Below are 24,994 nucleotides of genomic sequence, written 5' to 3'. Positions count from 1 at the left end.
AAAATTCCAAGAGCACTGGATTTTTACACTAATGGCAGTTTTCCTGCCTCATGGGAAAAACTCTGTAAAATAAAGAATCTAGTTGACCACTGGAACATTACTGGAAATTGTTTTGTTTAGCTGTGTTTCACTAGCTGAATTCAAATTTTAAAAAAAATGATAAATACAGCAGTGTGAAACTACTACCCCCAGCTAGATAGAGGTGATGACAGCTCTCATTCTAATTTAAATATATTTTTAAGAAGCCTCTGATTCAGTAACAGATATTACTACTCATTAAGTAATAGAATGGATGTATACTTCATGTTGCTTCACTAAATACTCAATTACCAATAAGCAAAAAGTTTTTTAAAATAGTGTCATAAAGTATTAATATAATAATATAAATTAATAATCCAATTATATATTAATAACAATTAATAAAACCAATAATAACTAGTTTTAGTCTAAAACTGTTTCCCTGGGGATGCTTTTCAAGAAGAAAATACCATGACTTCACAAGGACACCTTACCTTGGGACAGTGACATCTTTATTTATTATAACATATTATATAAAGTTTATATAAAGTATTATATAAAGGGTAAACCATATGGAAGTTTTGAAATTTGACTATTTTGACCTACAAAAATGTCAATTCCATATAGTTCAAATTTATACTATACGGATTTACTGATATTCAACCATTTGCAATGTAAAAAATATCAAATATTTATGATTCAACCTAATAAAAAAAAGCCAATTCTCATTTAGCATTTGCAAACTGCTATTTCCTAAGCTAAGCATTTCTTATGGATCATTGCATTTAATCCTCACAAAAATCCCCAAATGTGGATATTATCAAGAAAACTGACTTTAGAGAATCATAGAAATATATATGATAAATGTGCTTGTGATGAGGTCTTAGCAGGAAATAAAGAATACTTTACTGAGCACTAGAGGAAAAATGCGGAGAAGGCAATGGCACCCCACTCCAGTACTCTTGCCTGGAAAATCCCATGGATGGAGGAGCCTGGTAGGCTGCAATCCATGGGGTCGTGAAGAGTCAGACACGACTGAATGGATTCACTTTCACTTTTCACTTTCATGCATTAGAGAAGGAAATGGCAACCACTCCAGTGTTCTTGCCTGGAGAATCCCAGGGACGGGGGAGCCTGGTGGGCTGCCATCTATGGGGTCGCACAGAGTCAGACACGACTGAAGTGACTTAGCAGCAGCAGCAGCAGAGGAGAGATGATCCTTGCTATAAACCAGCAGAAAACTTTGCTGACTTCTGTTCTACTCCTGGGAGAAAAGGAGAGTAGGTTGTTGGGGGCTCAACTGTGTACCTCAAAAAGATACATTTAAGCCCTAACCCACAGGATCTGTGGATGGGATCTTCTTTAGAAATAGGTCCTTTGAAAATATAATTAGTTAATATGAAATCATATTGGATTGGGCTTCCCCAGTGGCTCAGATGGTAAAGAATCTGCCTGCAGCACTGGAGACCCAGGTTCAATCACTGCATTGGGAAGATCTGGAGAAGAAAATGGCTACCTACTCCAGTGCTCTTGCCTGAAGAATCCCATGGACAAAGAAGCATGGTGGATTTCAGTCCATGGAGTCACAAAGAGCCTGACATGACTGAGTGACGAACACACTTTTTACATACTGAGTTACAATGGGCCTTAAATCCGATATGACTGGTGTCCTGCTAAGAGAAAAAGACAGACAGACAGACACACAGGCATACATATATACATACATGCACAAACACACAGAGAAGAAACAGAGGGGCAAACATCACAGGAAAATGGAGATGGAGAGGAGAATTATGTTGCCAGAAGCCAAAGATTGCTGGCTACTATGAAGTAGCTAGGAGAAAAGCAAGGGACAGACTTTCCCTTAGAGCCCCTAGAAGGAACCAGCTCTGCTGACACCTTGATTTCATACTTCTGGAATCCAGAACAATGACAGAATAACTTTCCATTGTTTTAAGCCATTTAGTTTCTGGTCATTTGTAATGTCAGCCCTAGGAACCTAGTTCAGAGAGACAACTGTCAGTCAGTCAGTCAGTTCAGTCACTCAGTTGTGTCCGCCTCTTTGTGATGCCATGAATCACAGCACGCCAGGCCTCCCTGTCCATCACCAACTTCTAGAATCTACCCAAACTCATGTCCATCAAGTCAGTGATGCCATCCAACCATCTCATCCTCTGTCGTCCCCTCCTCCTCTTGCCCTCAATCTTTCCCAGCATCAGGGTCTTTTCAAATGAGTCAGCTCTTTGAATCAGGTGGCCAAAGTATTGGAGTTTCAGCTTCAACATCAGTCCTTCCAATGAACACCGAGGACTGAGCTCTAACTTTAGGATGGACTGGTTGGATCTCCTTGCAGTCCAAGGGACTCTCAAGAGTCTTCTCCAACACCACAGTTCAAAAGCATCAATCCTTCAGTGCTCAGCTTTCTTTATAGTCCAACTCTCACATCCATACATGACTACTGGAAAAACCATAGCCTTGACTAGACTGACCTTTGTTGGCAAAGTAATGTCTCTGCTTTTTAATATGCTATCTAGGTCAGTCATAACTTTCCTTCCAAGGAGTAAGCATCTTTTAATTTCATGGCTGCAGTCACCACCTGCAGTGATTTTAGCCCCCAAAAATAAATTCAGCCATTGTTTCCACTGTTTCCCCATGTGTTTACCATGAAGTGATGGGACCAGATGCCATGATCTTAGTTCTCTGAATGTTGAGTTTTAAGCCAGGTTTTTCACTCTCCTCTTTCACTTTCATCAAGAGGCTCTTTAGTTCCTCTTCACTTTCTGCCATAAGGATGTTATCATCTGCATAACTGAGGTTATTGATATTTCTCCCGGCAATCTTGATTCCAGCTTGTGCTTCTTCCAGCCCAGCGTTTCTCATGATGTCCTCTGCATAGAAGTTAAACAAGCAGGGTGACAATATACAGCCTTGACGTACTCCTTTTCTTATTTGGAACCAGTCTGTTGTTCCATGAACAATTCTAATTGTTGCTTCCTGACCTACATACAAATTTCTCAAGAGGCAGGTCAGGTGGTCTGGTATTCCAATCTCTTTCACAATTTTCCACAGTGTACTGAGATCCACACAGTCAAAGGCTGTGGTATAGTCAATAAAGCAGAAATAGAGGTTTTTCTGGAACTCTCTTGCTTTTTCAATGATCCAGCGGATGTTGGCAATTTGATCTCTGGTTCCTCTGCCTTTTCTAAAATCAGCTTGAACAACTGGAAGTTCACAGTTCACAACTTTATGTTCCACCAAGTGCCAGGCTGTGACGGCGCAGGAATGGCCAAGAGGAGCTACCCTGCATCCGAGGTCAGTGGCGGCAGCCGGGAGGAGCTACCCTGCATCTGAGGTCAGGGGCAGCGGCCAAGAGGAGCTACCCCACATCAGAGGTCAGTGGCAGCCGGGAGGAGACACCCCGCGTCTAAGGTCAGGGGAGGCCAGGAGAAGCCACCTCGCGCCCGAGGCCTGGAGCGGTGACCTTGAGGAGCCACCCTGAGCCCAAGGCCAGGGCTGGCAGCAGGGAGGAGCAACCCAAGGAGTGGTGGCTGTGCAGGCACAAGAGGGCCTAGAGGAGCTATCCCATGTTGAAGGTCAGGAACTGCGGCGGTAAGGAGATACCCCTCGTCCAAGGTAAGGAGCAGCGGCTGTGCTTTGCTGGACCAGCCATGAAGAGATACCCCATGCCAAGGTAAGAGAAACCCAAGTAAGATGGTAAGTGTTGCAAGAGGGCATCAGAGGGCAGACACACTGAAACCATACTCACAGAAAACTAGTCAATCTAATCACACTAAGACCACAGCCTTGTCTAACTCAATGAAATCAAGCCATGCCTGCGGGGCAACCCAAGACGGGGCGGGTCATGGTGGAGAGGCCTGAGAGAATGTGGTCCACTGGAGAAGGGAATGGCAAGCCACTTCAGTATTCTTGCCTTGAGAACCCCATGAACAGTATGAAAAGGCAAAATGATAGGATACCAAAAGAGGAACTCCCCACGTCAGTAGGTGCCCAATATGCTACTGGAGATCAGTAGAGAAATAACTCCAGAAAGAATGAAGGGATGGAGCCAAAGCAAAAACAACACCCAGCTGTGGATGTGACTGGTGATAGAAGCAAGGTCCGATGCTGTAAACAGCAATATTGCATAGGAACCTGAAATGTCAGGTCCATGAATCAAGGCAAATTGGAAGTGGTCAAACAAGGGATGGCAAGGGTGAACATCGACATTCTAGGAATCAGCGAACTAAAATGGACTAAAATGGGTGAATTTAACTCAGATGACCATCGTATCTACACTGCTTGGAGGAATCCCTCAGAAGAAATGGAGCAGCCATCATGGTCAACAAGAGAGTCCGAAATGCAGTAATTGGATGCAATCTGAAAAATGACAGAATGATCTCTGTTCGTCTCCAAGACAAACCATTCAATATCACAGTTATCCAAGTCTATGCCCCAACCAGTAATGCTGAAGAAACTGAAGTTGAACGGTTTTATGAAGACCTACAAGATCTTTTAGAACTAACACCCAAAGAAGATGTCCTTTTCATTATAGGGGACTGGAATGCAAAAGTAGGAAGTCAAGAAACAACTGGAGTAACAGGCAAATTTGACCTTGGAATGCAGAATGAAGCAGGGCAAAGACTAACAGAGTTTTGCCAAGAAAATGCACTGGTCATAGCAAACACCCTTTTCCAACAACACAAGAGAAGACTCTACACATGGACATCACCAGATGGTCAACACCAAAATCAGATTGATTATATTCTTTGCAGCCAAAGATGGAGAAGCTCTATACAGTCAACAAAAACAAGACTGGGAGCTGACTGTGGCTCAGATCATGAACTCCTTATTGCCAAATTCAGACTGAAATTGAAGAAAGTAGGGAAAACCGCTAGACCATTTAGGTATGACCTAAATCAAATACCTTATGATTATACAGTGGAAGTGAGAAATAGACTTAAGGGTCTAGATCTGATAGATAGAGTGCCTGATGAACTATGGAATGAGGTTCGTGACAATGTACAGGAGACAGGGATCAAGACCATCCCCATGGAAAAGAAATGCAAAAAAGCAAAATGGCTGTCTGGGGAGGCCTTACAAATAGCTGTGAAAAGGAGAGAGGTGAAAAGCAAAGGAGGAAAGGAAAGATATAAGCATCTGAATGCAGTGTTCCAAAGAATAGCAAGAAGAGATAAGAAAGCCTTCTTCAGCGATCAATGCAAAGAAATAGAGGAAAACAATAGAATGGGAAAGACTAGAGATCTCTTCAAGAAAATTAGAGATACCAAGGGAACATTTCATGCAAAGATGGGTTTGATAAAGGACAGAAATGGTCTGGACTTAACAGAAGCAGAAGATATCAAGAAGAGATGGCAAGAATACATGGAAGAACTATACAAAAAAGATCTTCATGACCCAGATAATCATGATGGTGTGATCACTCACCTAGAGCCAGACATCCTGGAATGTGAAGTCAAGTGAGCCTTAGAAAGCATCACTACGAACAAAGCTAGTGGAGGTGATGGAATCCCAGTTGAGCTATTTCACATCCTGAAAGATGATGCTGTGAAAGTGCTGTACTCAATATGCCAGCAAGTTTGGAAAACTCAGCAGTGGCCACAGGACTGGAAAAGGTCAGTTTTCATTCCAATCCCAAAGAAAGGCAATGCCAAAGAATGCTCAAACTATCGCACAATTCTGCTCATCTCACATGCTAGTAAAGTAATGCTCAAAATTCTCCAAGCCAGGCTTCAGCAATACGTGAACCGTAAACTCCCTGATGTTCAAGCTGGTTTTAGAAAAGGCAGAGGATCCAGAGATCAAATTGCCAACATCCGCTGGATCATGGAAAAAGCAAGAGAGTTCCAGAAAAACATCTATTTCTGCTTTATTGACTATGCCAAAGCCTTTGACTGTGTGGATCACAATAAACTGTGGAACATTCTGAGAGAGATGGGAATACCAGACCACCTAACCTGCCTCTTGAGAAACCTATATGCAGGTCAGGAAGCAACAGTTAGAACTGGACATGGAACAATAGACTGGTTCCAAATAGGAAAAGGACTACGTCAAGGCTGTATATTGTCACCCTGCTTATTTAACGTCTATGCAGAGTACATCATGAGAAACGCTGGACTGGAAGAAACACAAGCTGGAATCAAGATTGCCAGGAGAAATATCAATAACCTCAGATATGCAGATGACACCACCCTTATGGCAGAAAGTGAAGAGGAGCTAAAAAGCCTCTTGATGAGAGTGAAAGAGAAGAGTGAAAAAGTTGGCTTAAAGTTCAACATTCAGAAAACGAAGATCATGGCATCTGGTGCCATCACTTCATGGGAAATAGATGGGGAAACAGTAGAAACAGTGTCAGACTTTATTTTTGGGGGCTCCAAAATCACTGCAGATGGTGACTGCAGCCATGAAATTAAAAGACACTTACTCCTTGGAAGAAAAGTTTGACCAACCTCGATAGTATATTCAAAAGCAGAGACATTACTTTGCCGACTAAGGTCCATCTAGTCAAGGCTATGGTTTTTCCTGTGGTCATGTATGGATGTGAGAGTTGGACTGTGAAGAAGGCTGAGCACTGAAGAATTGATGTGCTTGAACTGCAGTGTTAGAGAAGACTCTTGAGAGTCCCTTGGACTGCAAGGAGATCCAACCAGTCCATTCTAAAGGAGCTCAGTCCTGGGTGTTCTTTGGAAGGAATGATGCTAAAGCTGAAACTCCAGTACTTTGGCCACCTCATGCAAAGAGTTGACTCATTGGAAAAGACTCCAATGCTGGGAGGGATTGGGGGCAGGAGGGGAAGGGGACGACAGGGGATGAGATGGCTGGATGGCATCACTGACTCGATGGACGTGTGTCTGAGTGAACTCTGGGAGATGGTGATGGACAGGGAGGCCTGGTGTGCTGCGATTCATGGGGTTGCAAAGAGTTGGACAGCTGAGTGACTGAACTGAACTGAACTGATTTAGCAGGTGGTAAAGAAAGGATTCAACACCAGCAGACAGACTCCAGAGCTCATGTGATAAATCACGCGGAGGTAACTCAGTCTCCACCGTGACATCTATCATCTCATTTTATTTTTACTACATTCTGTTGGTTAGCTGTCGAGGTTATATTTCATAGATTAGGAAATGGAACCTTGGAAAATAAGGCAAGTTGTTACCCAGTGACAAGACCACCATCTGAGCCCACATGAAGCATTGGGTTGGCTCAAAGTTTGGTTCAGGTTTTTCCATAACATCTTACAGGAAAAACCCAAATGAACTTTTTGACCTATCCAATATTTTCAGTTCACTTTTCTCTAAAACCCAACCCACATTTGGTAGCAATCCTCCCCATAGTTGTGTTTAGAACAAGGGTATTTGATTGATTGAGTGCTGATTTCTCCAGTATCTTCTGAATTCATGAGTGCATATTGTATCTCGGGGGAGATTTTAGAACTGAGTTGAAGGCTTAGCCATTATCTTACACCTCTGTAAACTCTACTTGTAAAGCCTAAATTTATGGTACCTCTTCTAGTACTCGTCCATTGGGGATTAATCCCAAGGGTTGTATTCTATATAGCTATTACCTTGGAAACTATTGCCACATTAAAAGCTTACTCTTTGTCTTTTAAAACTCCTTAAACATCCTTAGTAGCCCATGGATCCAAGAACTGGAGAAGTTTACACTTTTCAGTTTCACCTAGAGGAAGACTGTTCCACATAGCACAACTAAGCTAAAATTAGAAGAAGTTTAGGTAAGTTTTGAGGGTAAAAGTATAAGGATACAATATTACTGTTAAGTAAATAGACACATACTAGACTCACGTATACACACACCTTTTATATAGAAAGATTGCACATTCGCATCTCTATTGATATGGGGCTTAGCTATATGACCTTTTTTGGCAGACATGTCACAAACAGAGCTTTAGAAAGTGCTCAGCTGGGGCTTGCTGCCTTGTGTCTCTTCTATTGGCAAGAAAAGAACATACCTTGAGTAGCCCACTGGTTCCAGGAGAATGAACAGCAAATAAAGCTCAGGCATTTCTAGCATAGATCATCTGAGCCCAAGTCAACCTGTAGATGCATAAGGGAAAAATAAATGTTTATTATTGTATGCCAGAGACGTTTGCATGGTTGATAATTACACTGCAATATTGTGGTAATAGCTGCTTAGTACAATACAGGTATTTTTTTAAATTATTACAATTCTTCAGGGAACTATATGCTAATGAAAAAGAAATTTCCTAGTCTTCTAAAATTGTTCTTTTCTCCTATCTCTAAATAAATTTGGGCAAGTGACCCTGTCTTCCATATGCTCCCATGTTTATTATTTCTCCATTTATGAAAGGCTGTAAAAAATCCAATGGAAAGAAGAAAAAATACAGTTGAAAAACAGCTACAAAATCCCAGAAGAGGACCACCCATCCAGTAAAGTAATGTTCAGACCCTGGACATAAGAACTAGAATACTAGTCTTTTTATATGGACTCTCCACAAAGCACTTTTCCTTTAATTGCTCATTATTTGTTAAATTTGTGGAAAAACTGTATCATGGACGTTTATACACATCAGGCCTAATTTTCATTTACTAAATAGAGGAAAATGCAACTACTTGTCTCACACAATCTAAAATCATCCTGCTGCATGTTACCTATGGGAGGAACCTCCCATACTAGTGAATTCCACCTGTATGCCTAGGTTAGCTAACCAGACTTAGCTTATACTGTTAAATTATCTCTTTCCAGCTGTTTACTTGAAATTAGGAAGGGCTAAAAGTTTTGGACTACTCAGGATTGTGTCTATTGTACAAAACATTCATAAAATGGTAATTCTTAGACAGGAAATTCTAAGTTCTCATGTCTTTGTTTTTGTTTTTTGTTACTTTTTTTTTCAAATTTGCCAATGATGGGTAACAATTGTCAATAGCAGTCTTGGTGATAAATTTCAATGGTTAAAACATACACCCATACAATATTTGAATGAAACAAACATTAAGTACCAAGAACAAAAGAGAGGACATTTGATATAAGGGATTGAGAGTACATTTATCATAGAGCACTTTCTACAAACACTTAACAAATACTTAAGAGAGATTCTTTCACAGTTCACTCACTTACTCAAAGGAATAGGAAGGGTGTCTGCTTGAAGTATGATCAATATAACAAGACCAATTGCAACAAAACCCATTTACTTGTCCCCAGATCAGAATACCCTGGAAAAATAAATTATGTGCAAATATACTTGAACAACTTAATAGTTTTGAAACTATTCCTATAAAATTCATGTTCTAGGTGTAACCCAAAACCATTTTTTTTTTTTTGTCCCAACAAGCAGAGAGTAAAAGGTCTGAAATGTGTTCTGTGTAAAGAAGTAGAAGACTTAACTCTGTCTTTTGACAAGGTACACCTTGTTACTCTAGTTTTTTCTCCCACTGGAAATTTAGGATCAGTAGACCACTTTCCTAATCAGTAAAACAACTTCATAGACAGGAAAAGCATGACACAAAGCCTGGAGGAGTTGGGGAAGGCCAGGGTCGGGTCAGTCACCCCAGAGCTCAGATCTGATCCTGGCCCTGGTCAGCTGTTTGTGCTCAGGAAAGTCACTTCAAAGCTGAAGTGGGCTGGGGGCAATGCTTTTCCTACAGACTGTAGGAGCACTCAGCATGTAAAAGTTCTCCCACATATCAGGCACAGATGGAACTTAAAGAATGTCCTGAAATGCAGGACTTAATATACCTAATATTCCTAGGGTCTATAGTGTTTTCCTCCCTTCAAGCACAGCAAGGAAAAACTGACCACCGCAAATATTCAGGGAATCGAATATCAATTTTATCTTAAAATCATAAAATTGATTCATTTTTCCCTTTTCCCACCCCTCCACAAAAAAAACAACAAAAAAACATGGAAGCAGTGAGTATCACTTTGGTGTAATTGCTACCTTACTTAATAAAAATGCATACCCTCAAAACCCACACTTGAAGAATTCTGAGATCAATTGCAATCTGGAGGGATGAAAATAACAAAATGTTGAAAGAGGTTACCATTATCACAGATAATTTTTTCTTATCTATATTTTTTACATTGATATGTGTTATTTAGGTAATCAAATGACTTCAAACAGTTGTAAAAGAAAAGAAATTGTTTAAAACCATGTATGGCAAAACCAATACAATATTGTAAAGTAAAATAAACAGAAAAAAAATAAAATAATAAAAAAATAATAAAGTAAAAAAAAAAAAAAAAAGAACCATATGGAAGATGCCATCCTATTTAGAGAACATGTGTATAGGCAATACCATGGCGTAAAGTGGCTAGATGCTTTCTCATGTAATTCAGAACAAGTTAATTCAGTCCTAATCTTAAAGAGACAAGAAGGCAGGTATTTAATGATAAAAAAAAAGGAGACTATGAAGTAAGAAGGGCTTCCTTGGTGGCTCAGATGGTAAAGAATCGGCCTGAAATGCAGGAGACCCAGGTTTGATCCCTGGGTCGGGAAGATCCCCTGGAGAAGGGAATGGCTACCCACCCCAGTATTCTTGCCTGGAGAATTCCATAGACAGAGGAGCCTGGCAGGCTACGATCCATTGGGTCACAAAGACTCAGACACAACTGAGTGACTAACATTTTCACTTTCACCAAATAAGAAGTGGGGGGAAGAGCAGAGGAAGATTGCAAAAAAAATAAAAAAGAGAATACGGCATTACTATTGTCATTAAATCAATTTCAATTTTTCTCCAATTTCACCTTTTCTTTAAAAATCCTCTTTTTCAAGCTCATCCCTCACTATTTTCTCTTATTCTTTTAAGTCATTCTCAGACACCAGTAATCAGTTTCAAAACTCTGAATCTGAAGAGAAATTGACAGCTTCCAGTCACTTAATGAATGAACTCTATTTTTGTTCTACTGCTCTGAACCCTAGTGGCCCAGATCGACTGCTTGTAAACTATGCAACTTGTCTCCTAAGAAAACTATGCAACTTGTCTCCTAAGAAAAAAAATATTACATTTATTTGTCCTCCAGAACAGCTCACAATGTGGGAGGGAATAGCTCTGTGTAGTGTCTTTTCTCCACTGCTATGTACCATGTGCACATCATAGCAGGAATAAGCTGTGATCAGACTTTAAAAGGACAGGGACCACTCACCTCCCCTAGGCACTGCTGTCGTGATCTCCCTTGTCACTTGAGGCTCATCAGTTCAGCTACTTAATCTTAACAAAATGTATAATGTTCCTTTTAACCTGCCTCTTTAAAAAGGTGGGGAAAGAAAAAGAAGCAACAAAGAAAAAAATAAAGCAATTTTAATTTAGGATGAATTATACATACTTTAGAGCTTCCCTGGTAGCTCAGACAGTAAAGAATCTGACTGCAATGCAGGAGACCTGGGTTTGATCCCTTGGTTGGGAAGATCCCTGGAAGAGAGCATGCACCCACTCCAGTATTCTTGCCTGGAGAATCCCATGGACAGAGGACCATGGCGAGTTACAGTCCATGGGGTTGCAAAGAGTCAGACACAACATACATACTTTATTAAATTATTAAATTTAAACTTAAATATGCACATAACAAAAAATAATGGCAGCTGGTGAGTCTGATGGTTTCTGCTGCCAATATCATGCCTTACGAGAGCAATAATAAAAGCCTGATTCTCTAGGGGCTTTTAAAAATTTTTCTAGTCCCCTGTTGCTGCTGTTATTCAAGGTATGTGCAGCCCACTGCTGATCTTCTGTATTCAGATGCCATTTCCAAACATATCTACAACAGTCCATTCCAGACTACCTGCTGCCTTAGAACAGGGCTAATCCATACACTGTAAAAATGTTCAGTCCCTCTCTAGAGTTATTTAAATATCAGACTTCAAAGAGCTTTTATAAATTCAAGAAATCACAGCTTCACACAAAATCTGTAAATGCAATTTTTCTGCATTTTTACAAATAAGTCTGCTGTAACTGACTATGAGTAGCCTGGGTTTTATGTCCACAATTTTTTTTCTCTCAACTCTTGGAACACTTTGAAAACTGCCATGACTTTTGTTCAGGTTAGTTCAGTTCAGTCACTCAGTCGTGCCCATCTCTTTGCGATCCTGCAAATCGCAGCACGCCAGGCCTCCCTGTCCATCACCAACTCCCGGAGTTCACCCAAACTGATGTGTATCAAGTCAGTGATGCCATCCAGCCATCTCATCCTCTATCATCCCCTTCTCCACCTGCCCTCAACCCCTCCCAGCATCAGGGTCTTTTCCAGTGAGTCAACTCTTCACATGAGGTGGACAAAATATTGGAGTTTCAGCCTCAGCATCGGTCCTTCCAATGAACACCAAGGACTGGTCTCTTTAGGATGGACTGGTTGGATCTCCTGGCAGTCCAAGGGACTCTCAAGAGTCCTCTCCAAACCACAGTTCAAAAGCATCAATTCTTTGGCACTCAGCTGTCTTTACAGTCCAACTCTCACATCCATACATGACCACTGGAAAAACCATAGCCTTGACTAGTCAGATCTTTGTTGGCAAAGTAATGTCTCTGCTTTGTAATGTGCTGTCTAGGTTGGTCATAACTTGCCTTCCAAGGAGTAAGCGTCTTTTAATTTCATGGCTGCAGTCACCATCTGCAGTGATTTCAGAGCCAAAAAAAAATAGTCTGACACTGTTTCCCCATCTACTTCCCATGCAGTGATGGGATCAGATGCCGTGATCTTCGTTTTCTGAATGTTGAGTTTTAAGCCGACTTTTTCATTCTCCTCTTTCACTTTCATCTAGAGGCTTTTTAATTCTTCTTCACTTTCTGCTATAGGATTGTGTCATCTGCATATCTGAGGTTATTGATATTTCTCCCAGCAATCTTGATTCCAGCTTGTGCTTCTTCCAGTCCAGCATTTCTCATGATATACTCTGCATATAAGTTGAATAAGCAGGGTGACAATATCCAGACTTGACATACTCCTTTTCCTATTTGGAACCAGTCTGTTGTTCCATGTCCAGTTCTAACTGTTGCTTCCTGACCTGCATATAGGTTTCTCAAGAGGCAGGTCAGATGGTCTGATATTCCTATCTCTTTCAGAATTTTCCACAGTTTATTGTGATCCATACAATCAAAGGCTTTGGCAAAGTCAATAAAGCAGAAATAGATGTTTTTCTGGAACTCTCTTGCTTTCTCGATGATCCAGCTGCTACTGCTGCTGCTAAGTCACTTCAGTCGTGTCTGACTCTGTGCGACCCCATAGACAGCAGCCCACCAGGCTTCCCCATCCTTGGGATTCTCCAAACAAGAACACTGGAGTGGGTTGCCATTTCCTTCTCCAATGCATGAAAGTAAAAAAGTGAAAGTGAAGTCATTCAGTTGTATCCGACTCTTTGCAACCCCATGGACTGCAGCCTACCAGACTCCTCCGTCCATGAGATTTTCCAGGCAAGAGTACTGGAGTGGGGTGCCACTGCCTTCTCCAAATAATCTAGCAGATGTTGGCAATTTGATCTCTGGTTCCTCTGCCTTTTCTAAAATCAGCTTGAACATCTGGAACTTCACAGTTCACGTATTGCTGAAGCCTGGCTTGGAGAATTTTGAGCATTACTTTTCTAGAGTGTGAGATGAGTGCAATTGTGCAGTAGTTTGAGCATTCTTTGGCATTGCCTTTCTTTGGGATTGGAATGAAACCAGTCCTGTGGCCACTGCTGAGTTTTCCAATTTTGCTGGCATATGGAGTGCCGCACTTTTGTTAGAAAAGCATAATTCTTAGGTGGAATGTTACTTGAAAAATTATTTTCTTGATACTCTACATAGTCAAATCTATGGCTTTTCCAGTGATCATGTATAGATGTGAGAGCTGGGCCATAAAGAATATGACCACCAAAGAATTGATGCTTTTGAATTATGGTGCTAGAGAAGACGCTTGAAAGTCCCTTGGACAGCAAGGAGACCCAACCAGTCAACCCTAAAGGAAAGCAACTCTGAATATTCACTGGGAGGCCTGATGCTAAAGCTCTAATACTGTGGTCATCTGATGCAATGAGCTGACTCATTGGAAAAGACCTTGATGCTGAGAAAGATTGAGGGCAAGAGAATAAGAGGATGACAGAGGATGAGATGGTTGGATGGCAACACCAACTCAATGGACATGAGTTTGAGCAAATTCCAGGAGAGTCAAACTCCATGAGTCACAAAGAGTCAGACACGACTTAGCAACTAAACAACAACAATATTCTGTAGTCATTTAGCATGCTGTACTATAAAATTTTCTGCATTCTATTGTAGTGACTCTAACTAGCGAGAACCCTCACTTATTAATTCTTCTGACAATTTGCTATTTTTCTTAGCTTGGTTTCCAAAAGGAAACAGCCTGAAGTTTTCAAATGGAGTATATTTTACAAAATGATGTCAAAGAATAGTAGTTGGGACTGGGAATTAGGAAGGAAGGAAAGCTAATTTAAAAATGGGTTCTCAGTCTAGTTACTCCTATGAGCAATGGGCACTCTATCTCACTGGAAAGTCTCTAAAGAGCTATGTAAAATGAGCTTCAGAACTTTCCAGTCAAGTGGCGAAAGGGAAGAGTCAATTCAGTCACTCAGTCATGTCAATTCTTTGTGACCCAATGGACTGCAGCATGCTAGGCTTCCCTGTCCATCACCAACTCCCAGAGCTTGCTCAAACTCATGTCCATCGAGTTGGTGATACCAGCTTGTCCTCTGTCATACCCTTCTCCTCCTCCCTTCAATCTTTCCCAACATCAGGGTCTTTTACAATAAGTCAGTTCTTCGAATTAGGTGGCCAAAGCATGGGAGTTTCAGCTTCAGCATCAGTCCTTCCAATGAATATTCAGGACTGATTTCCTTTAGGATGGACTGGTTGGATCTACCTTTTTTCTCACATTAGCCAAAGATTTCTTCTTTGAATTGGGAAAGATGACAATAGAAACTATATTCAGCTCTATAAAAAAATAATTAATACAAAAAGAAACTCAGTGATCTTTAAGATAACAATGGCAAAGACACTGGTGTTGATGACCATGATTATACTATACACCATCTCCTATTTATGACTCTGTTTTAGGTGCTGTGCAAAGCACTTACCCATATTTTCTCATTAGATGGTCATCATGATTAATTTTATGTAACAACTCAGCCATAGGATACCCAGAATTTTGACCAAACATAATTTTGGATGTAGCTATGAGGGTGTTTCTGCATAAGATGAGCATCTGAATTAGTAGACTGAGGAAAACAGACTGACCTCCCTAATGTGGGTGAACATCATCCAAATAACTGAAGACCTGAACTGAGCAAAAAGGCTGAGTTAGAGGGAATTCCTCTTGCCTGCTACTCTGATCTCGGACATTAGTCTTTTCTAGTCTTGAGACTCAAAGTGAAACATTGGTTCTTTCTGGATCTCAAGCCTGTCACCTTCTGGACTAGAACTACACATCAGTTCTCCTGGGTCCCAAGCTTGCTGACTGTTGATCTTGGGGTATGTCAACCCCCATAACTTCACGAGTCAATTCCTTATAACAAATATATTGGTCTCTCTGTCTGTGTCTCTCTGTTTTTCTGTCTCTCTGTTTTCCTCTGTCTTCATTTCACCATGTGTACTCACAAAGAGAGACATGCACATCCATCCCATCCATTCTCTAGAGAACCCTGATTAATAGTCTATATGTCAACCTTGGGTAGTCAGTAATGTAAACCTCATTTTATGTAAAGGAAAACTGAGGTACAGAAGTGCTGCTGCTGCTGCTGCTAAGTCGCTTCAGTCATGTCTGACCCTGTGCAACCCCATAGACGGCAGCCCACCAGGCTCCCCTGTCCCTGGGATTCTCCAGGCAAGAACACTGGAGTGTGTTGCCATTTCCTTCTCCAATGCATGAAAGTGAAAAGCAAAAGTGAAGTTGCTCAGTCGTGCAACTCAAATAATACAGATATTAGGTGATGGAACTATTTTATCTAACCCCCAAACTAACTCTGATAACAGATAATAGAAAAATAACCCCCTTCTACTTGTTTCATGGAATGTTGTTGCCTGTGATGTTAATAGGAGGTAGTGTGAAAAAACAGGTTGGTGCTCAAATAGGTTTGGTAAATGCAAGATTTTTCTTCAAGAAAACTAGAGATACCAAGGGAATATTTCATGCAAAGATGGGCACAATAAAGAACAGAAACTGTAAGGACCTAACAGAAGCAGAAAAGATAAAGAAGTGGCAAGATTACACATAAGAACTGTACAAAAAAGTCTTAATGACCCAGATAACCACAATAGTGTGCTGATTCAACTAGAGCCTGACATCCTGGAATGCTAAATCAAGTTGGCCTTAGGAAGCATTATGACAAACAAAACTAGTGGAAATGATGGAATTCCAGTTGAGCTTTATCAAATCCTAAAAGATGATGCTGTTAAAGTGCTGCACTCAATAAGCCAGCAAATTTGGAACACTTGCCAGTGGCCATGGGACTGGAAAAGGTCCATTCTCATTCCAATCCCAAAGAAGGGGAATGCCAAAGAACGTTCAAGTTCAGTTCACTTCAGTTGCTCAGTCATGTCCAATTATTTGTGACCCCATGGACTGCAGCATGCCAGGCTTCCCTGTCCATCACCAACTCCCAGAGCTTACTCAAACTCTATCGAGTCAGTGATGCCATCCAACCATCTCATCCTCTGTCATTCTCTTCTCCTCCAGCCTTCAATCTTTCCTAGCATCAGGGTCTTTTCTAGTCAGTCAGTTCTTCACATCAGGTTCCCAGGATTGGAGTTTCAGCTTCAGCAGCAGTCCTTCCAATGAATATTCAGGACTGATTTCCTTTAGGATAGATTGGTTGGATCTCCTTGCAGTCCAAGGGACTCTCAAGAGTCTTCTCCATCACCACAGTTCAAAAGCATCATTTCTTCAGTGTTCAGCTTTCTTTATAATCCAACTCTCCCATCAGTACAGGACTACTGGAAAAACCATAGCTTTGACTAGATGGAACTTTGTTGGCAAAGTAATGTCTCTGCTTTTCAATCTGCTGTCAAGGTTAGGTCATAGCTTTTCTTCCAAGGAGCAAGCATCTTTTAATTTCATGGCTTTGTTCACCATCTCCAGTAACTTTGGAGACCAAAAGAATAAGGTCTCTCACCATTTTCATTGTTTCTCCATGTATTTGCATGAAATAATGAAACCAGAAGCCATGATCTTAGTTTTCTGAATGCTGAGTTTTAAGTCAACTTTTTCACTCTCCTCTTTCACTTTCACCAAGAGGCTCTTCAGTTCTTCTTCACTTTCTGACATAAGTTAGGTGGTGTCATCTGCATATCTGAGGTTATTGATATTTCTCCCAGCAATCTTGATTTCAGCTTGTAACTTCATCCAGCCTGACATTTCATGTGATGTACTCTGCATATAAATTAAATTAGCAGGGTGACAATATACAGCCTCGACGCACTCCTTTCCTGGTCAGAAACCAGTCTGTTGTTCCATGTCCAGTTCTAACTGTTGCTTCTTGACCTGCATACAGATTTCTCAGGAGGCAAGTCAGATGGTCTGGTATTCCCATCTCTTTCAAAATTTCCCACAGTTTGTTGTGATCCACACTGTCAAAGCTTTTCGCATAATCAATAAGGCAGAAGTAGATGTTTTTCTGTAACTCTCTTGCTTCTTTGATGATCCAACAGATATTCTCAATTTCATCTCTGGTTCCTCTGCCTTTTCTAAATTCAGCTTGAACATCTGGAAGTTCACAGTTCACATACTATTGAAGCCTGGCTTGGAGAATTATGAATATTACTTTGCCAGCTTGTGAGATGAGTGCAATTGTGTGATAGCTTGATCATTCTTTGGCATTGCCTTTCTTTGGGATTGGAATGAAAGCTGACCTTTTCCAGTCCTCTGGCCACTGCTGAGTTTTCCAAACTTGCTGGCATATTCAGTATAGCATGTTCACAGCACCATCTTTTAGGATTTGAAATAGCTCGATTAGAATTCCATCACCTTCACTAGCTTTGTTCAGAGTGATGCTTCCTAAGGCCCACTTGACTTTGCATCTATGATGTCTGGCTCTAGGTAGGTGATTACATCATCATGGTTATCTGGGTCATGAAGATCTTTTTTGTATAGTTCTTCTGTGTATTCTTGCCACCTCTTCTTAATATCTTCTGCTTCTGTTAGGTCCATACCATTTCTGTCCTGTATTATGCCCATCTTTGCATGAAATGTTCCCTTTGTATCTGGAATTTTCTTGAAGCAATCTCTAGTCTTTCCCATTCTATTGTTTTCTGCTATTTCTTTCCACTGATCACTGAGGAAAGCTTTCTTATCTCTCCTTGCTATTCTTTGGATCTGTGTATTCAAATGGGTATACCTTTCCTTTTCTCCTTTGCCATTAGCTTCTCTTCTTTTCTCAGCTATTTGTAAGGCCTTGTCAGACAACCATTTTGCCCTTTTGCATTTCTTTTTCTTGGGGATATTCTTGATCACTGCCTCCTGTACAATGTCATGAACCTCCATCCATAGTTCTTCAGGCAATCTCTCTATCAAATCTAATCCCTTGAATCTATTTGTCACTTCCACGGTATAATTGATTTAGGTTACACCTGAAATGGTCTAGTGGTTTCCCTACTTTCTTCAATTTAAGTCTGAATTTTCCAATAAGGAGTTCATGATCTGAGCCACAGTCAGCTCCCAATCTTGTTTTTGCTGACAGTATAGAGCTTCTCCATCTTTGGCTGCAAAGAATATAATCAATCTGACTTCAATATTGACCATCTGGTGATATCCATGTGTAGAGTTTTTTCTTGTGTTGTTGGAAGAGGGTGTTTGCTATGACCAGTACGTTCTCTTGGCAAAATCCTGTTAGCCTTGTTCTGCTTCATTTTGTATTCCAAGACCAAATTTGCCTGTTACTCCAGGTGTCTCTTGACTTTCTACTTTTGCATTCCAGTCCCCTATAATGAAAAGGACATCTTTTGGGGGTGTTAGTTCTAGAAGGTCTTGTCGGTCTTCTTAGAACCATTCAACTTCAGCTTCTTCAGCGTTACTGGTTGGGGCATAGATGTATTACTGTGATATTGAATGGTTTGCCTTGGAAACAGAGATCATTCTGTCATTTTTGAGATTGCATCCAAGTACTGCGTTTCATACTGTTTTGTTGGCTATAATGGCTGCTCCATTTCTTCTAAGAGATTCTTGCCCACAGTAGTAGATATGATGGTCATCTGAGTTAAATTTACCCATTCCTGTCCATTTTAGTTCACTGATTCCTAAAATGTCGATGTTCACTCTTGCCATCTCCTATTTGATCACTTCCAATTTGCCTTGATTTATGAACCTAACACAGGTTCCTATGCAATAGTGTTCTTTACAGCATTGCACTTTACTTCCATCATCAGTCACATCCACAACTGGGTGTTGTTTTCACTTTGAGTCCTTCTCTTCATTCTTTCTGGAGTTATTTCTCCACTGATCTCCAGTAGCATATTGGGCTCTTACCAACCTGGAGAGTTCATCTTTCAGTGTCCTATCTTTTTGCCTTTTCATACTGTTCATGGGGTTCTCAAGGCAAGAATACTGAAGTGGTTTGCCATTCCCTTCTCCACTAGACCACATTTTGTCAGAATTCTCCACCATGACTCATCCATCTTGGGTGGCCCTACACAGCATGGCTCATAGCTTCATTGAGTTAGATAAGGTTGGAGTCCATGTGATCAGTTTGGTTAGTTTTCTGTGACTGTGGTTTTCATTCTGTCTGCCCTTTGATAGATAAGGATAAGTGGCTTATGGAAACTTCCTGATCAGAAAGAATGACTGAGGGGGAAACTGGGTCCTGTTCTGATGGGTGGGTCCATGTTTAGTAAATCTTTAATCCAATTTTCTGTTCATGGGCAGGACTGTGTTTCCTCCCTGTTGTTTGAAAGTGAAAGTGAAAGTGGCTCAGTTGTGTCCGACTCTTTGCAACCCTACGGACTATACAGCCATGGAATTCTCCAGGCCAAGATACTGGAGTGGTTAGCCTTTCCCTTCTCCAGGGGATCTTCCCAACCCAGGGATCGAACCCATGTCTTCCACATTGCAGGTGGATTTTTTACCAACTGAGCCACACCTGAGGCCAAACTATGGTGGAGATAATGAAGATAATGGGGACCTCCTTCAAAAGGTCCCATGCACACCCTGCTACACTTAGTGCCCCCAACCCTGCAGCAGGCCACCACTGACCCACACCTCTGCTGGAGACTCCTGGACACTCACAGGTGAGTATGGGTCAATCTCTTGTGGGGTCACTGCTCCTTTCTTCTGAGTCCTGGTGCACACAAGCACCTTTTGTTTGTGCCCTCCAAGAGTCTGTTTCCTCAGTCCTGTGTAAGTTCTGGTGGCTCTGTGGTGGGATAATGGTGACCTCCTCCAAGAGGGCTTATGCCTGACCCAGGTCTACTGCACCTAGAGCCTCTGCCCCTACGGCAGGTCACTGCTGACCCCTACCTCTGCAGGAGACACTCAAACACAGTTTTGGCTCAGTCTCTGTGAGATCTCTGGGTCCTGGTGTGCACAAGTTTCATTTGAGCCCTCTGAGCATCTCTGGCAGGTATGGGTTTTGATTCTAAATGTGATTTCACCCCTTATACCATCTTGCTTGGGCTTCTCCTTTGCCCTTGGACATGGGTTATCTTTTTGGTGGGATCCAACATTCTCCTGTTGACAGTTGTTCAGCAACAAGTTGTAATTTTGGAGTTCTCACAGGAGAAGATGAGTGCACGTGGTTCTACTCTGCCAAGAATGTTCAAACTACCACATAATTGCACTCATTTCACATGCTAGCAAAGTAATGTTCAAAATCCTTCCAGCTAGGCTTCAACAGTGCATGAATTGAGAACTTCCAGATGTACAAGTTGGAGTGAGAAAAGTCAGGGGAACCAGAGATCAAGTTGCCAACATCAGTTGGATCATAGAAAAAGCAAGAGAATTTAAAACAAAAAAAAGCCATCTACCTCTACTTTATTGACTATGCTAAAGCTTTTGACTGTGTGGATCACAACAAACTGGAAAATTCTGAAAGAGTTGGGAATACCAGACCACTTCATCTGCCTCCCAAGAAACATGTATTCAGGTCAAGAAGCAACAATTAGAACTGTACATGGAACAACAGACTGGTTCCAAATCGGGAAAGGAGTACATCAAGGCTGTATATTGTCACCCTGCTTATTTAACTTATATGTAGAGTACATCATGTGAAATGTCAGGCTAGATGAAGCACAAGCTGAAATCAAGATTAGTGGGAGAAATATCAATAACCTCAGATGTGCAGATGACACCTCCATTATAGCAGAAAGCAAAAAGAAACTAAAGTACCTCTTAATGAAGATGAAAGAGGAGAGTGAAAAGCTGACTCAACATTCAAAAACTAAGATCATGGCATCTGGTTCCATCACTTCATGGCAAATAGATGGGAGAAAAATGAGCATAGTAACAGACTTTATTTTCTTGGGCTGCAAAATAACTGCAGATGGTGACTGTACTCATGAAATTAAAAGACAATCCTTGGAAGAAAAACTATGAGAAACTTAGCATATTAAAAAGCAAAGACAGAGAGAAACAGCAAAATTCTGTAAAGCAATTATCCTTCAATAAAAAATAAATTAATTAAATTTTAAAAAACAGGGAAAAAAAAAAAGCAGAGACATCACATAGTTGACAAAGTTCCATATAGTCAAAGTTTTTCCAGTATTCATGTACAGATGTGAGAGTTGGACCACAAAGAAGGCTGAGTTCTAAAGAACTGATGCTTTCAAACTGTGGTGCTGAAGAAGATTCTTGAGAGGTCCTTAGATGGCAAGGAGATCAAATCAGTCAGTCCTAAAAGGAATCATCCCTAAATATTCATTGGAAGGACTGATGCTGAAGCTAATGCTCCAATAATTTGATCACCTAATGCAAACAGCCAATTCACTGGAAAAGACCCTGGTGCTGGGAAAGACTGAGAGCAAGAAGAGAAGGGAGAGACAGAGGATGAAATGGTTGGGTGGCATCATTCACTCAGTGGACATCAGTTTGAGCAAATTCTGGGAGATGGTGAAGGGCAGGGAAGCCTGGTGTACTGCTGTCCATGGAGTTACACAGAGCCAGACATGGCTTAGTGACTGAACAACAAATGCAAGATGGAACAATATTAAGCAGGTTTCTACATGGTAAGACTTCCTCAAGTCTTTAATGCAATATTTTATATGGTGAATCGCCAAGAGAGAAATATGATACACACAATTTCTCTCTCAAACGTGTTTAATACCATAAAACTCTTCAGTGAACTCTGTAGAGGTCTTTGATTCAAAACTGGAAAACCATTTTACTTGATAATTGTTTTTCTTTAATAGCTTATTGAGTGGTAATTTTTAAAAGAAAATCTATGCAACTGAGGAAGAGAAAAATATTAGGCTAGTAAAAACAGAATGTGTTAAGATGATTAATTCCATGGACACTTTGGGGAACATAGGCAAGAAAAAGAGAAGGTTCTAGAAGACAATTTACACTGCTTTTATCTGCTAGAGTGAGATAAACAGAGATGAAGTCCATCTAAATAGAGCATAATATCCTGCAGAGATTATATCCACAAGCAGTGCTCTCCATTGCCCTCATCTGGGGAACACCCACATAATGCAACCACATAATCCTAGTCATATTACATTAGAAAAACAATCCTAGTCATATTACATTAGAAAAACAACTAACCAGTAAATAGGGGTAGAAAAACTCATTGCCCATTCTACCTACCAGCCTCCTCTGTCCATGGGATTTTCCAGGCAATAATACTGGAGTGGATTGCCATTTCCTTCTCCAGGGGATCTTCCCAACCCAGGGATTGAACCCAGGTCTCCTGCATTGTAGACAGACGCTTTACCATCTGAGCCACCAGGGAAGTCCCATTAGAAAAATAACTAACCAGTAAATAGGGGTAGAAAAACTCATTGCCCATTCTACCTCAAGGGAAGTTGTAGAAAGAAATTTAAGACAGATCTGCTCACAAAGGATGGAATCCCTGGGTGACCCTGCATTACAAATAAAGGTAATTTTACTAAGTATAGAAGGGCTTCCCTGGTGGCTAAAATGGTAAAGAGTCTGCCTGCAATGTGGAAAACCTGAGTTCGATCCCTGGGTCAGGAAGATGCCCTGGAGAAGGAAATAGCTACCCACTCCAGTATTCTTGCCCGGAAAATTCCACTGATGGAGGAGCTTGGTGAGTTACAGTCCATGGGGCTGCAAAGAGTCAGACACAACTGAATGACTAACACACTAGAGGAGGTGATGAACTACTAGGGTTAGTGCAGATCTGCTGGCTTCCTCCATGATGTAACCACAGTCAATAAAAATTATAAGCTTATTCATAAACTTCAACTTATCTTAGTATTGGACACAACTGAGCAACTAAACCGAACTGAACTCTTTCAGTTCGCCCCATCCTCTCCTGCCCCTACTGTGTCTATAAGTCTGTTCTCTGTGTCTAAATCTCTATTCCTGCCCCGCAAATAGGTTCATCGGTACCATTTTTCTAGATTCCATATATATTCATTAATATATGATATCTATTTTTCTCTTTCTGATTTACTTTGCTCTGTGTAATGGGTTATAGGTTCATCCACCTCACTACAACTCACTCAAATTGATTCCTTTTTATGATTGAGTGATATTCTATTGTATATATGTACCACAACTTCTTTTCAGTTCAGTTACATCCAACTCTTTGAGATCCCATGGACTGCAGCATGCCAGTCTTCCCTGTCCATCACCAACTCCCAGAGCTTGCTCAAACTCATGTCCATTGAGTCAGTGATGCCATCCAACCATCTCATCCTCTGTTGCCCACTTCTCCTCCTGCCCTCAATCGTTCCCAGCATCAGGGTCTTTTTCAATGAGTTGGCTCTTTGCATCAGGTGGCCCAATTATTGGAGCTTCAGCTTCAACATCAGCCCTTCCAATGAATATTCAGAACTGATTTCCTTTACAATTTCCTTTACAACTTCTTTATCCAGCTCTTTTCTGAGACCATCCTTGGTCAAGCCCAGTCAAGTGAATAGGAGAAATAGTATAGTCAACACCATCAATGAAATTATGCCCAGAATCAAAATGAAAGTTTCTCTTGATAGACCAGGAATTCCATCTGCTGATGGAGATGATGGGAATGAGAATTGCTTTCTGTTCAAAAATGAGACTTAGTTCCTTAATTAAAATAATTTGACTATAGAAAACACTGTAGTAATGATTTGACATCTTAGAAATTCTAGACAATGAGCATGACAGTATTCTAAGAAAAAAAATTATCACATTTGATTTTGACAGGGATAAAAATCATAGAAATAATAAGCAAATATATGTATAAACATACATAAAATTAAGATAAACTATCAATAGTATTTCTTCTTTGATGAAGAATTTTTTAAAGTTACACATACGTGGCATGCCTAAGGAGACTGGGGTTTCAAAAACAGGTTTTTACTATAGAATTTTCCAAAGTCAGCTGTAGAATCTTTCAGTGTATGATTGAATAAGTATGTCTGATAAAATGGTCCACATAATTTTTGTGGAACTTCACAAATCCTGTATTTCAGACATTATTATGCTATATTTATAGAATGTCTTATTAAAATATTCTTTTCTACTCACACTTAACAAAAAGTAAGGGAAGGGGAAGATGTAAGCAGGGAAAAGTTTCCAATCATATCCATTTCAACTATTTGATGGGTTGAACTGGTGGGTATACGTTTTCCATCACCATTAGTAATTTCACCACCAAAGTCAAAGATGAAAAGCTTTGATTTAAAAGGTTTTTAGAATTTTTTAAAAATTATTAGACCAGATAACTAATAAACATCTATGTTATAGGACACAAGAGTAGCATCAGATAGAGACAGAGAATCTTGTGCTCTGGTCACACAGACAGAAGGAAGGGAGGAAGGAAACTAAACTGACAGCATTTTTCTCCAGATTTCATTTTACAGCCTCAGTTCCTAAGGCAGTATACATTTCTTTCAGGTCTGTGACCTCA

General features: G+C 40.6%; 1 long non-coding RNA gene across 1 annotated transcript in view; it reads right to left on the bottom strand.

The window, feature by feature from the left end:
- Positions 1 to 24,994, bottom strand: part of LOC120879565 — a 273,311-nt gene that overhangs the window by 97,588 nt on the left and 150,729 nt on the right. The window contains exon 2 of the long non-coding RNA XR_005724825.1: positions 8,006 to 8,090. This is a non-coding gene — a long non-coding RNA (uncharacterized LOC120879565). The remainder of the gene's footprint in view (positions 1 to 8,005; positions 8,091 to 24,994) is intronic.

The sequence above is a fragment of the Oryx dammah genome, unplaced genomic scaffold, assembly GCF_014754425.2.
Source record: "Oryx dammah isolate SB20612 unplaced genomic scaffold, SCBI_Odam_1.1 HiC_scaffold_20, whole genome shotgun sequence".
NCBI lineage: Eukaryota > Metazoa > Chordata > Mammalia > Artiodactyla > Bovidae > Oryx > Oryx dammah.
This window is presented reverse-complemented; position numbering and strand designations above follow the sequence as displayed.